Source organism: Artemia franciscana, chromosome 18, assembly GCF_032884065.1.
Source record: "Artemia franciscana chromosome 18, ASM3288406v1, whole genome shotgun sequence".
NCBI lineage: Eukaryota > Metazoa > Arthropoda > Branchiopoda > Anostraca > Artemiidae > Artemia > Artemia franciscana.
Window position 1 is genome coordinate 23,031,720 of NC_088880.1, and position 12,895 is coordinate 23,044,614.

Below are 12,895 nucleotides of genomic sequence, written 5' to 3' on the forward strand. Positions count from 1 at the left end.
TTAGAGCTAGATGCTATAAAGACGATATTATAAAAAAAGCAAGTATATATAAGCATTACTTTTCCTACGAATCGTCACAGAGCTCTCTAAGATATTCAGGTGCATCGAGGGATAAAAAAGACACGTCAATGATAACCATAATTTTTGCTAAACCATGATTTTGTTCAATTTTTAAGATAGATGGCTTGAAACCGTTTGTCACCGTTCTCACGAGTTTCAAGCTCTTTTTAGGAATTTCCATAAATTTGTTTTCGTCATTATTTTACTTTAAAAGTTAACACGGATAATAGCTACCATTCATGAACTAGTGTCAAATGGCAATTCTTCTACATTTAATAATTTATTTTAAAATATTTTTTCATTTTTTGGTTACTTTAGACTGTGGTTCGCTCTTTACTTGGTTGCAGGTCTTGCTGTCATCATGTATACACCACAATTATCACAATCATCCTCGTGACTTCAGTCAGTCGTTTTAAAGACAACATATGTTTTAATCAGAAGCATGAACAATACGTTGTAGGGTGACTACAGAAAAATTTCTAAAGGGGAGGGGAAGAGCTACATAAATTCAACAAAGGGACAAGAGCTAATATTTGACAAAAGACTTCTTTGTCTGGAAAGCATCATATATTTTGTCAATGCTTCAAGAATTTTTTTTTTTAATTTGCAGTCTTCTAGGGAGGAGACGGGTGGCTGAATAAAGCCATAAATAAAATCATGCATCGACGAAAGTAAATAAGATTGTTTTCAGTAAAATGAGTAAATTTTATTTGTAAACGTAGCGTCAATCAGAAAAGAAAAGAAAAAATGCAGTAGCCTTGATGTTATATTTTTTGCTGTAGTATCACTGACAATTATCTATGTTCCAACAGTTGCTCCTGCAGAAGAAGCAAAGCTAGTGTCTATATCTAGTTCATCATCTTCATCTTCACGTGAGTCAGACTCGTCGTCATCATGGGCTTCGTCTTCAAGATCAAACTCAGATTCATCATAGTCATTCGGCTACAAGAAAAGAAAGGATGACAAAGGTTTTACACTTGTAATATACAAAAATTTCTTATAAAAAAAGGACAGAAATATAGGCGAAATAAAGTAAAACAATGCTTTATTCCAGAAGTCTGTATTGATTAAGGTTACGTTAAAAAGTCGACATGATTTTCGTCCAAAGGTTCTTAGATAAAGCAAGGTATAAATATCAGATTAAACGAAAAGGACAAAAGGTAGGAAATGAAAAGTTAGAAAATTATACTAAATTCTGTAAAACCATCGATAAATTTGCGTGCTTATGCTACGAATGAAGAAAATACAAAATTTAAGAGTAGTTATGAAATAACATTCTATATTACGTCGCACATATAAATTTTAAAATTTAAATTTTTCTATTTGAACATTTAAAAGAACAAGAAAAAAACCTCTAATTTAGGTAACTTGTACCCAAGTGTGATCACTTTAAAAAATGTGTAACTTTTCGTAAGCTAAGAGATATGTTAAATAATTGTGGTCTAGTCTTGAAATAATAATGTGCCAATGTAGATGATCTGTCCATAGTGCTCACTTACCTGGTCGAAAACACTATCATAACAAAGCAGTTTTCAGACCAGTTATTTGATCAGCTAAAGACCGAATGCTCAAGTCATGATCTTACCATTAACGTAGCCAAGTCGAAGATAATTCGTTTCAACCCTCTGAAGCGGAATATAGATATGCCTCTAGTCCCTTTCCCGATTGTGAACGAAATAAAAATCTTAGGAGTAACTTTCACTAGTGACTGTAGTTTCAGTGCCCATATTAATTCAACCGTCCACAAGGCTAATGCAAGCCTTCAGACACTTACCAAAATGAGGCGTTTTGGGTGTGATACTAAAAGCCTTCTCCATGCCTACATGTGTTATGTTCGCCCGTTGCTCGAGTACGCATGCCCGGTGTGGGGTCCATCTGCTATCCGCACAGCGTACCTATTACGCGACATAGAGTGTGTCCAGAAAAGAGCAACAAGGATTATACTCCGAGACCGTGGCATACCCTACGATCAAGCCCTCGCTAGATTAAATTTATCTCCACTTAAAGTCCGGCTGGAACACCTTATTCACCAATTTGGAAAATTCATCCTAGCCAATAAGAGCCACCGATCTTTACTACCCAAACCAGCCCCTCCCAATAGCCGAACTCGATTACGAAATAAACTTGTACCCCCTAAAGTACGAACCAATCGATACGCAAACTCATTTGTGCCTTTTTTCACATCAGTTTTTAATGCTGAGTTGTAGTGTGTGATTTTTGTTTAAATGTATGATTTTTGTGAAAAAACTGAATTTAGCTCTATGCTACGATAGTTTTTAAATATACCGATCTCTCTCTCTCTCTCTCTCTCTCAATGTCCACACCAAAGATCTCACTAGGAATCATGTTCAAATTTAGTACCATTAAATGACGAAAAATTTTCAGAAAAGCGCTCAGAATTAAACTGAGTCTTCATTCAACTGATTCAGCGGATTAAAAGTAGATTTTCACTTTTAAGTTGAGCAGAAAACGAATGATCATGGAAGTTCATTGGTCTCACAGCCCGGTGAAATGACTGCAACCACAATAGAGAAAACCTGAGTCCAACTTTCTAGAATTTAAAAAAGCTATGTACTATCTCAGTCAAAAGTTTGTTCCAAATTTACACTTGAAAAGCAAGAGACATATCAACCCTGTAGTGCCTTTAGATCCTTTCAATTTCAAGTACAGTATTTTAGTCCCGGTGTCTTTAGGTTAAAACTTTGCCACAACTACCATATGTTCTGGTATAACGTCATCTCAGTTAAGTGTGTTCCAAATATACACTTAAAGACTGGGAGGCATCTTAGCCCCGTAACGACCATGAATCCCTTTACTCATTTTAGGTTTATACTTTGCCACATTTAGCACCTGGTCAAGTACAACATCATCTCTGTCAAATTTGTTCCGAATTTACACTTGAAGAGTGGGAAGCACATTAATCCCGTAACGATCATGCATCTTTTCCTTTAAAAATTCAAGTATTTAGTCCCCTTGACTTTAGGTTGAAACTTTGCTACAGCTAGCAACTGGTCAAGTACAACATTATGTTATCTCAGTTAAGTGTGTTCCAAATATACACTTGAAGTGTGGGAAGCATCTTAACCCCGTGACGCCCATAAATAATTTCCTTCAAAAATTCAAGTATTTAGTCCCACTGATTTTAGTTTAAAACTTTGCCATAGCTAGCAACTATTCAAGTACATCGTCATCTCAGTTAACTGAGTTCCCAGTTTACACTTGCAGAGTGGGAGGCATATTAATCCCGTAACGCCCATGCATCATTCAAACAGTTCCTGGTAACGAACTGTAGTAAGGAGCGACCCGGCTCAATAGTAACCAAAACTCTAAAAAATGGAATTTTGATACCAATAGCTACATCAAAGAATCGCATTTTAATGCTGATTTTAAATATATAAGTTTCATCAAGTTTAGTCTTACCCATCAAAAGTTACGAGCCTGAGAAAATTTGCGTTATTTTAGAAAATAGGGGGAAACACCCCCTAAAAGTCATAGAATCTTAACGAAAATCACACCATCAGATCCAACGTATCAGAGAACCCTAGTGTAAAAGTTTCAAGCTCCTATCTACAAAAATGTGGAATTTTGCATTTTTGCCGGAAGGCAGATCACTGATGCGTGTTTATTTGTTTTTTTGTTTTTGTTTTTTGTTTTCCCCAGGGGTGATCCTATCGACCCAGTTGTCCTAGAATGTTGCAAGAGGGCTCATTCTAACGGAAATGAAAAGTTCTAGTGCCCTTTTTAAGTGACCAAAAAATTGGAGGGCACCTAGGCCCCCTCCCACGCTAATTATTTTCCCAAAGTCAGCGGATCAAAATTCTGAGATAGCCATTTTATTCAGCGTAGTCGAAAAACCTTATAACTATGTCTTTGGGGACGACTTACTCCCCACAGTCCCCATGGGAGGGGCTACAAGTTACAAACTTTGACCAGTGCTTACATATAGTAATGGTTATTGGGAAGTGTACAGTCGTTTTCAGGAGGATTTTTTGGTTGGGGGGAGGGGTTGAGAAGAGGGGGATATGCTGGGGGTACTTTCCATCGAGAATTTGTCATGGGAGAAGAAAATTTCCATGAAGGGACAGCAGGATTTACTAGCATTATTTAAAAAAAAAACAATTAAAAAATAAATATGAAAAAGTTTTTTCAGCTTAAGTAAGGAACAGCATTAAAAATTAAAACATGAACAGATATTATTACCCATATGAGGGACTCACCTCCTTTTAATACCTAGCTCTTTACGCTAAAGTATTTTTAGTAATTTCAACTATTTATTCTACGGCTTTTGTGATTCAGGGGTCATTCTTAATGAGTTGGGACAAAATTTAAGCTATAGTGTAAAGAGCGAGGTACTGACGAGGGGGCGAACCCCCTCATATAAGTAATAAAAACATGAGAATATAAAAGTTCTTTACGTAAGCTAATTTATAAGTTACGTAAATCTTTTACTAATAAAAAGATTCGTAAAACATTAAAAGTTCTAGTTGCCTTTTTAATTAACCAAAAAACCGGAGGGCAACTAGGCTTCCTCCCCCGCTCTTTTTTTCTCAAAATCATTCGATCAAAATTATGAGAAAGCCATTTAGCCAAAAAAAAAAAAAAAATGCAAATTCGTTTTGATTATTCCTCTGCGGAGAGCCAAAATCAAAACATGCATTGATTCAAAAACGTTCAGAAATTAAATAAAAGAAAAAACAAGTTTTTTTAACTGAAAGTAAGGAGCGACATTAAAACTTAAAACGAACAGAAATTACTTTGTATATGAAAGAGGCTGCTTCCTCGTCAACGCCCCGCTCTTTACGCTAAAGTTTTTTACTGTTTTAAAAAGAAGAATTGAGAGAAAGAGTCAAACTTTAGCATAAAGAGCGGGGCGTTGATGAGGAAGCAGCCTCTTTCATATACGAAGTAATTTCTGTTCGTTTTAAGTTTTAATGTCGCTCCTTACTTTCAGTTAAAAAAACTTGTTTTTATTTTATTCAATTCCTTCAGAAATTCAAGTATCTAGTCCCACTAGTTATAGGTTAAAACTCTGCTACAGCTAGCAACTTTTCAAGTACAACGTTATGTCGTCTCGGTTAAGTGTGTTCAAAACATACACTTGAAGAGTGGGAAGCATCTTAACCCCGTGACACCCTTAAATCCTATCCTTCAAAAATTCAAGTATTTAGTCCTACTGATTTTAGGTTAAAACTTTGCCACAGCTAGCAACTGTGAAAATAAAATGTCATCTAAGGTAAGTGTGTTCCGAGGTTACACTTGAAGAGTGGGAGGCATATTAACCTCGTAAAGCCTATGAATCCTTTCCTTCAAAAATTCAAGTGTCTAATCCCAGAGATTTTAGGCTAAAACTTTGCCATAGCTAGCAACTGTGAAAATAAAACGTCATCTCAGGTAAGTGTGTTCCGAGTTTACACTTGAAGAGTGGGGGGCATATTAACCTAGTAATGCCCATGAATCCTTTCCTTCAAAAAATTCAAGTATTTAGTCCCACTAATTTTAAGTTAATCCTTTACCACTGCTACCAACTGTTCAAGTACAACGTCATCTCAGTTAAGTGTGTTCCCAATATACTATTGAAGAGTGGGAGTCATATTAACCTCGTAATGCCCATGAATCCTTTCCGTTAAAAATTCAAGTATTTGGTCCCACTTATTTTAGGTTAAAATTTTGCCACACCTAGCAAATGTGCAAGTACAACGTCATCTGAATTAATTGCATTCCGAGTTTACACTTGAAGAGTGGGACGTATATTAATCCCGTAACGCCCATGCATCTTTCCCTTCAAAAATTTAAGTATTTAGTCCCACTAATTTTAGGTTAGGACTTTTTATTAATTAGTTAAGTGTGTACTAAATATACACTTGAAGACTGGGAGGCATATTAACCCAATGACACCCTTGAATCATTTCCCTCAAAAATTCAATTATTTAGTCCCACTAATTTTAGAGTAAAAATTTGCTACAGCTAGCAACTGTTCAAGTACAACGTCATCTCAGTTAAGTGTGTTCCAAATACATACATGAAGAGTGGGAGGTATATCTTAAGCCCGTAAGGACCTTGAATCCTTTCCTTTAAAAATTCAAGTATTTAGTCCCACTTATTTTAGGTAAAATTTTGCCATACCTAGCAACTGCTCAAGTACAACGTCATCTGAGTTGATTGTGCTCCGAGTTTACGCTTGAAGAGTGGGAGGCATATTAACCCAGTAACGCCCATGAATCATTTCCTTCAAAAGTTTAAATGTTTAACCCCACAGATTTAAGGTTTAAACTAGGCTACAGCTTGAACATGTTCAAGTACAACGTCATCTCAGTTAAGTGTGTTCCAAATACATACATGAAGAGTGGGAGGTAGATCTTAAGCCCGTAAGGACCTTGAATCCTTTCCTTTAAAAATTCAAGTATTTAGTCCCACTTATTTTTAGGTAAAATTTTGCCATACCTAGTAACTGCTCAAGTATAACGTCATCTGAGTTGATTGTGTTCCGAGTTTACGCTTGAAGAGTGGGAGGCATATTAACCCAGTAACGCCCATGAATCATTTCCTTCAAAAGTTTAAATGTTTAACCCCACAGACTTAAGGTTTAAACTTGGCTACAGCTAGAACATGTTCAAGTACAACGTCATCTCAGTTAAGTGTGTTCCAAATATATGCTTGAAGAGTGGGAGGTTTCTTAAACCCGTGATGCCCTTGAATCATTTTCTTGATAAATTCAAGTATTTAGAACCCGCTGCTTTTAGGTTAAAAGTTTGCTAAAGCTAGCAAGTGTTAAAGTACAACGTCACATGAGTTAAAAGTGTTCCAAATATACACTTGAAGAGTGGGAGGCATTTTTAACACACGAAGCCCTTCAATAGTTTCCTTCAAAAATTCAAGTATTTAGTCCCACTGATTTTAGGTTAAAAGTTTGCCACAGCTAACAGCTGTTCAAGAACAACCTCACGTCATCTTAGTTATGTGTGTTCTAAATAAACACATGAAGAGTGGGAGGGATCTTAAACCCGTGACGCCATTGAATCATTTCTATCAAAAATTCAAGTATTTAGTCCCACTGATTTTAGGTTAAAAATTTGCCACAGCTAACAGCTGTTCAAGAACAACCTCACGTCATCTTAGTTATGTGTGTTCTAAATAAACACATCAAGAGTGGGAGGGATCTTAAACCCGTGACGCCATTGAATCATTTCCTTCAAAAATTCAAGTATTTAGTCCCACTGATTTTAGGTTAAAACTTCGCCACAGCTAGCAACTCTTTAAGTACAACGTCATCTCAGTTAAGTGTGTTCCGAGTTTTCTTTTGAAGAGTGAAAGGCATATTAACCCCATAACGCCCATGAATCTTTTCCTTCAAAAATTTAAGTATTTAATCCCACTTGCTTTAGGTTGAAACTTGGCTACAGCTAGCAACAGTTCAAGTACAACGTCATCTCAGTTAAGTGTGTTCCGAATTAAAATTGAAGAGTGGAAGGCATCTTAAACCCGTGAAAACCTTAGATCCTTTCCTTTAAAAATGTAAGTATTTAGTCTCACTGATTTTAGGTTAAAACTTTGCTACAGCAAACAACTGTTCAAGTACAACGTACAGGAATAGGGCCGTGGCAATGGGCTAAAAATAAATTGTAAGTAATAGTAAGTGAACTGTAAGTGATAATTGTAGGTAATACATGCTTCAAGTTGCCTAATTTCGAGGTAAAAAAAAACTTTATTTTTAAGAGCCTTAAAATACAATTCCGGTTAGTTGGTACGAACTTCACGCCTAACCAAGCAGGGAATGTGCGAAGTATTCAAGAAAAAAATTCTTTTTGACATAATAGTATCGGCGTAATAAGTTGAGTAGCTAAATCATAATGAATTGCACACAAAATTCGTACCTCTTTTGTCGTTTTCCCAATGGGTAGTAGATCTATATCTTTATTGGCGATTGCACTTAGCTGAAAAAGAGAAAAAAGAGAAGAGTAGTGTTAATATTTTGACTTTTCAAAAAAATTGTAAATTTGACTGGTTATCTTTACGGCTCTTTAGTTACAGGAAGATCGTAAAAATTAATCCATCGTCAATACCTAAAGACCTACCTGAATACAGGCATGCAGACCTCTCGTCTTCAGCATGAGGCAAATCTAAATCAAACTTCAAATCTTTTCGAAGTCGAAAAAAGGCCAAGTTTCGCATATCCAAGCCAAACGAAGCTCTAACCAAGATTCTGAATTACAATGTTTGAGTCGGATCTAACTGGAGACTTCAATTTTCAGGTACAGTCGACCCTCTCTCAATTTTCACTGAACCAAATCCTAGTCTCAAGCATTTCCGTGTTGAATCATCGAAACTCGAACAACGCATGCAGACTTAAAATTTATCTTAATTGAGTTGACAAAGTACAGCATTCAGTTTATTTTTATTAACAGTCTCAAGACTTATCATACCCTATTTTTGTGATATTTGTCCTCAGGGTAACCAAGAATAAATAGTCTAAAAGTTTGAAGTTTACAATACATTTTAATACCCCAACCGGGCAACTTTAACGATTAACGTTTAAGAATATAAGAGCCAAGGACATACGACCAATTTATTTCGTGAGAGAAGGACAATTTTGAACCACCAAAGACTGGCGAATTTATAAAAATAAATACAAGATATTGTAAGAAAAATAGTGAAACCTTTGCAAGATTTCAACTAGGACAGGACAGACCCAGAGGCCCCTAGCGTAAGTGCCTGCACTTAAAAAACATTTTGATAAAATACCAATATCTAATAAATTATTTTTCCACTAAGTGGATAGACCCCCGCCCCCCATCTAAAGTAAAAATAGAAAACAAAGAGAATGACCATAAACTTTCTGCTTGCTTTAAATAACACATATTACATAAAATGCTAAAATGTGCTATCCAGATAAAAAAGAAACTCTATAGATCATTAATTAATTTCTGATATAGCTGTAGCAATAAAAAAAGGAACGCAAAAACAATATGCGTCAAAATAATAGCCTGAAAGTACAAAATTTATATTTTAAACATGATTCTCCCGTTGTGACCTCCTAGTTCTATAAAGCCTATGAGCTAATATAGTAGCAGAAATGTTTCTAATATATCAACAAAATTTCATCCACTTTTTATTTCTTTACAATCTGTAGAATTTTCTGATTTTGCTATTCAAACTTAATTTATGATTTTAGCTCGTTTGTATTTTAGCCAACAAGCTTTATTGTTTATTTCCAACTGTAGCTTTATTCTCCAATTTTGCAAATTACAATTTTCCTCTGCAGGGAAGCTCCTCACACATACACACAGATACTATACAAAAGAATTTGAGAATCTGTCTCCGGCTTCAAATTACTCACATATTCCCTGCTTGAAATAGCAGTCTAAATGTGTATTTGGAAACAAATTCCTGTATTTCCAACCATAATTCATTCGCCTGAGCCCCCCAAAATTTATCTTGTACTCGGCTAAAACTTGGGCTGAGTTTGACCTGTACTTATCGATCATTGGTAAGAAATCAAAGTAATTTTAAACTGCATCAATATTTAGAAGATATTTCTCTCTCCAGATTAATTTAGCGCGCAAATGAAGCGTCAAGAACCAGAGCCATCTTCTTAGACTAGTCTAAGTTGAGGTCCAAGAGAACTTACTTTTAATTTTCCTACTATTGATGATTGGTTTGTATCCTTATTCTGTTATTATTAAAAAGCTATTGGAATTGGAAATAGAAAAAGCTAAAGAGTTCAGTTTATCTTTTGTTCCGTTGAGTCTAACCTGTTACTTTCAGGGAGTCTGCATATTTTTTGTTCTTAACCCCCCAGCAAACATTATCAATTAGGTGAAAAAAGGTACGTGATTGCGGTGACTGCACTTACCAGACACATTGATAAAACTCAAATATCTAAAAGATTATGTGCACACTCTGTGGATAAATCCTCTCCCCTCTAAAATTACGACAGAAAGCATAGAGAATGACTGGAAAAAATATGCTTGCTTTCAACAAGACATATTACGTAAAACACTACAGCAAAGTTCTATGTGACTCATAAAGAAAAGCCCTGTGACTCATTAACTCATTTTAAATGTTAGGTAATTTATTTCAGAAGCAAAGTCCTGTGATAGTATAAAAATAAAAAAAAATATCTGAAGATCTGTCTCAGACTTCAAAAACCCACATGTCCCCTGCTTGAAACAGTAGCCCAAATGTGAATTTGGAAATAATTCTCAGTATTTCATATCCTAACCCTCTCTTCCACCCGAGACCCTCGGAAAATCCTCTAGTACTTAGTTAAAACCATAGCTGGGTTAAGGCTGCACCTGTCATCCACAGCTGAAAATTTCCAAGAAATTCAAAAACTGAATTCTAGACAAATTTCTCTCTCGGCATTATTTTAGCATGCAAATAATGCATTTTAGTCACGAGCCATCTTTTAGAGTTATCAAAGTTGAAACTTTGGTCTGATTTCATTACAGTTTTATTAGAGATAGAAAAAAAATGACCAGTTTATCTTTTATTCCTTGAACCTAAACTGTTACTCTCGAGGGATTCCATACAATTTGTTTTTGGCTCCCAGCATATTATCAAGTAGTAACAAAGAAAAGACAGTACAGTTGTGAGTGACAATTTTGTCAATACATGAATGAATAATACACGAACTAGCCAAAAAGCCTCTCAGATAACAGACAAAAAAATAGAGAAAAAAAAGTACGCAGCTTTCGAGTACTACAACCCAACTGACGATGATTGTAGAATGGAAAAACATTCACGTCAGGTAGTCGACCCGTTATATTATGTGACATCATTGCCTTCTGATTAGGGACTGACTGGGTGTTACGGACATATGCCAATTAACCAAATCTTGACTAAGCGAAACTTGGCCGAATCGAACCAAAACCTTTTTGGTGAAAGAATTGTAATCTGGGATTAAATTGAATTGTGGCTGGTGGTATTAATGCCAATCTTTTGTCCCAATCGGAAAGAAGTGACCTGTTTTTGATGCTTTTCCTGAGTTAGTAAATAAAGACAAACAGTTTACCTACATTCATAACCGTGCCTGCTACCGTTTCGACCATCAAAATCAGTGATTTTGTGACTCATTTTAATCGTGTTTTTTTCTACATTTAATCACACCATCCAGTCCATATTTTCTTCCTTATTGATAATATTATTCCTCAAGCTCTTCAGCAAGCCCATATGCAGTCAATATCTTGTAGTGATATCTATCGGGCTTTAAAGAGGGCTAAGAAATCAACTGCTCCCGATATGGATGGTCTGTGTTACAATCACCTCGCCAATAAGTGTCCATTATTGTTAACACACATTCAGCTCCTATTCCAGATGTGTTTAGCCCAGTCATTAGTTACAGATAGTTTTTCTTTCGGAAACCGTAACATCAGTTTTGAAAAAGGGAAAGGACACAGATCGGTGTTCCAGTTATTGACCAAATACAGTGTCCTGTTTCATGAGAAAGCTGTTCGAGTAGGCCCTATTCCCTGAAATTTTGACTAAATGTGATTTTTCTGATTATCAATTTGGGTTCAGAGCTGGTTTTGGTTGTTCTCAAGCCCATCATATACTTGGTCAGTTGCTAGTCGGTTAAAATGGATGTCTGATATATCTCAGCCCATCTCAGTAAAGATGGTAGTCAGGCAAGGTGGTGTGCTGTGTCCATATATTTTTAATACTGTGCTTGCAGATTATTTGCGAATGCTGTCCCCTACTGTGTTTCTAGAAAATGCTGTTGTTATTCAACTTGCCTATGCTGATGACGTACTGCTAGCTAGTCATACTGGATCAGGCCTCACAAAGAATCTAAATGTTCTGATAAATGATTCAATTATGATTGGACTGAGATGAGTTCAGATATATCAGACATCCATTTTAACCGACCCAACGAATTGACATACCAATATTGAAGAACTTTTACGACGGAAGGATTGACTCCTGATCTAATTAAGCAATGAAGCACCTGGGAATGTACAACGTTGTCAAAAGCGCCCGAAATATCAGCCAAGCAAAGATAAAGTGGCCTTTTTGCATGTTTCTGTGTTTTAATATATTTCTAACCCTGCTCCTCCTTTACATGTAGGTACAATGCTACTCGAGTGCGTCTCAAATTTGAAAGGGCTTAGGGTTACTTTTTCTGATAGACTTTCGGCTACATGCTCGTCTCCGATTGCTATTGCTCTGCAATATATTTTTATCTCATATGGTGAAATATTGCCAAACAGAGGAATGTATAGCCGCCGAGGCTTATGTAAACTTTACCATAGTTTTGTTCTCATATAATTGTTTTTCTTTCTGGTTTTCAGCCTCTAATGCGGAAAAAGACCGTCTTCATCTAAGGAGAGGATATTTTAAATATTGTAAATTCTTGATATATTTACCAAGATGGTACAGAACTCACAAGATAGTTTCTCATTTTAGACTTATCGACCCTCTAGTGCTACTTGACAACATCGCAAAGGATCTGAGGATCAATACACTCACCTATTTTTGGTCCTCTCACCTATTTTTTCCCAGATCAGTTATTCAGCAGATTTTGTTATATTATTTATGTTTATTTTTATTCTTATTTCATTATGGATTATATTATTTTGTTTTTTACTCCGTATTTATTTTATATCATTGCAGGTTATAAATAAACTTACTTACTAAATCACAAAACGATGGCCTTTAAGAGACATAAATTAGGGTAAACAATCGCTTTCCGGACACATCCTCTTAAATATTGTAAAGAAAGTTGTTGAGTTAGGTGAACAGGGGAAATATTTTCTTTGAGACACTTTACAACTTATCATCCTCCAAATATTTTAGAATGAACTGATATAGCTAAAGATACAAGACGAAAGTAGGATAT

At 35.7% G+C, this 12,895-nt stretch overlaps 1 long non-coding RNA gene across 1 annotated transcript; it reads right to left on the reverse strand.

Moving 5' to 3' along the window:
* Nucleotides 1–741: 741 nt before the first annotated feature.
* LOC136038763 (uncharacterized) lies at nucleotides 742–9,891 on the reverse strand. The gene is made up of 2 exons (XR_010620293.1): nucleotides 7,932–9,891; nucleotides 742–1,002 (listed from the first exon to the last, which is right to left on the reverse strand). It is a non-coding gene; the product is annotated as an uncharacterized LOC136038763 (long non-coding RNA).
* Between the last annotated feature and the right edge of the window lie 3,004 nt (nucleotides 9,892–12,895).